Source organism: Etheostoma spectabile, unplaced genomic scaffold, assembly GCF_008692095.1.
Source record: "Etheostoma spectabile isolate EspeVRDwgs_2016 unplaced genomic scaffold, UIUC_Espe_1.0 scaffold453, whole genome shotgun sequence".
In the NCBI taxonomy this organism is placed as follows: Eukaryota; Metazoa; Chordata; class Actinopteri; order Perciformes; family Percidae; genus Etheostoma; species Etheostoma spectabile.
The window spans coordinates 297,477-299,498 of NW_022605611.1; the positions used below are offsets into that span (position 1 = coordinate 297,477).

The 2,022-nt window shown below is 42.7% G+C and overlaps 1 protein-coding gene across 1 annotated transcript in view; it reads right to left on the minus strand.

The window, feature by feature from the left end:
* cox5ba (cytochrome c oxidase subunit 5Ba) overlaps positions 1-2,022 on the minus strand; it is a gene marked incomplete at its 5' end in the record, with an annotated part of 21,084 nt that overhangs the window by 15,558 nt on the left and 3,504 nt on the right.

Consider the following 2,022-nt stretch of genomic DNA (forward strand, 5'->3'; position numbering starts at 1 on the left):
ATGAGGACGACATGAGGACGACATGAGGACGACATGGGGACAACATGGGGACAACATGGGGACAACATGGGGACAATACGAGGGTTAAGTAAAACCTGAAGACTTTCTCAGACTACGGTGTCCTTTGGGTCACCTGGGGTGTTACGAGACACTTTAGCATTAGTTAGCTAGCATGCTAACGTCCTGTGCGTTGAGTCAATCTCAGCTTGAAAACAAGAACAACTTCCTACACTGTAACGTTACGTTTTACAAGAAACACAGTTGACCAAAATGTATTTGTAGCTGCCACTGATTTTAGAAATTATAACTGAAAACATCCCGTTTGACCTCCGCTGCTGGCGAGTTGCGACCGGAAGGGATACAGGTAGCGTTACGACCGGAAGTTACGCTAAATTTGGCAAAATATAGGATGATATAACACAAGAATTAAAGTACTTTAAGATAGAAAAAAATATGTTAATACCCTTGGAGCGTTTTAATCCCAAACCCCGATCTTTTCCCATGGCATGCTCGTTTCGGTGCCTAAACCGAACAGCGGAGCAGCGGTGCTAACGTTGCTAATGCTAACATGCTAACCGGCTAGTGAGCGCCGCGGTGTCTATTTTTATTAATAAAAACCCATTTTAACGGGTGTTTCGGGCTTCATAGCGCGGTGTTGGCTCGGGCCTCACCTCCAGCCGCCATGCCGCGGGTCAGAGCCGGGCCCAGGACCGGGACCGGGACCGGGGCAGCCCGGCAGGTTGTCGCGGCTCTCACAGCCGAGCGGAGCAGTAACCTTGCAGCCATCTTCCCTTCTGCCTGTCACCTGAAGCTAGTCGCACGCTGATGACGTCTGGGATTGATTTATTGACGTGTCGCCCAGTTTGAACGTCATTAAGCGCTGTTTACGTTGAAATATGTATTTTTCTCACCACCTCGTTTAGATCAATGACAAAAACATGAAATAAAAAATATAATAAGTGTAATATAATTCAGCCCGCCGGCCGCCATGTTGATTCTGTGACGTGTTGTGTGTGAAAAATACGTTTTGGTCACTTTTTTTTTTTCAACGTTATCATCCCTTTTTCCCACATTTCTGTGACTTTTTCAATGTTGGTGTTCAATGTTTTTTGTTATTTTCATAGTTGACATTTTCAGCGCTTTTTTCAACGGCCCATTTTTTGTGCCAAACCCAAGGCCGATATGAGGGTTGTTCGGTATTCAGGTCAAATTGAGCCATTTCAAATTTTTTACAAGAAGAAAATTGGTCCAAGTTCCATGTTTTCTACCTGAAATCAGCGTCCTTTCCTTATTTCCTGTGATAAACATGTATTCCTGACTCAGAACATTATTCTGGATATGACACTTATGTTGTTTCCATAGTGGATTTTTAACATGAATTATAACCTTATGACAACAAACAAACCCCACCTCCATGTTTAATAGTGTGCTAGTAGAGACTGATGCATTCCCTGAACACAGATGTTATCTCAGCTGGTGGAAATGGAGATAAAGACAATATTTGTTGATAGATTATGAAGGAAAATGTTATTTCAGGATTGTTTTTAAAACCCCAAATAAGTCCCGGGGTCAATTTGACCCGAGGGACACGAGAGGGTCCCGGAGGTGGAGACAACACGAGGGTTTAGAAAGTATTTTACTCTTTAACAGAGGGGTCGACCTCCTCAGGAATCCTTTCTTTGCAGCACTTACCTGCAGTTTGGTCGACATAAAGCCGAATGACCTTAGCCATTATGGAGAAAAGAGGCAACATTGTCTAACATAAAAGTGCCAAAAACTTTGGAAACGGCACAAAAACGACAGAAAAAGCGACAAAATTGTCTTAAAAAAGGCACTAATAAAGACTACTAAAGGCCACTAAACCACTATGTGTTGTGGCCCTGGGTCCTTCGTAGTTTCTTTTTCAGACAAATACAACATGACATGATGAAAATGATCCTTAGTTACAGCCAGGGCTGTAGGACTCGGGTCCGTTTTTCTATTCAATTCAATTTTTATTTATAGTATCAATTCATAACAAGA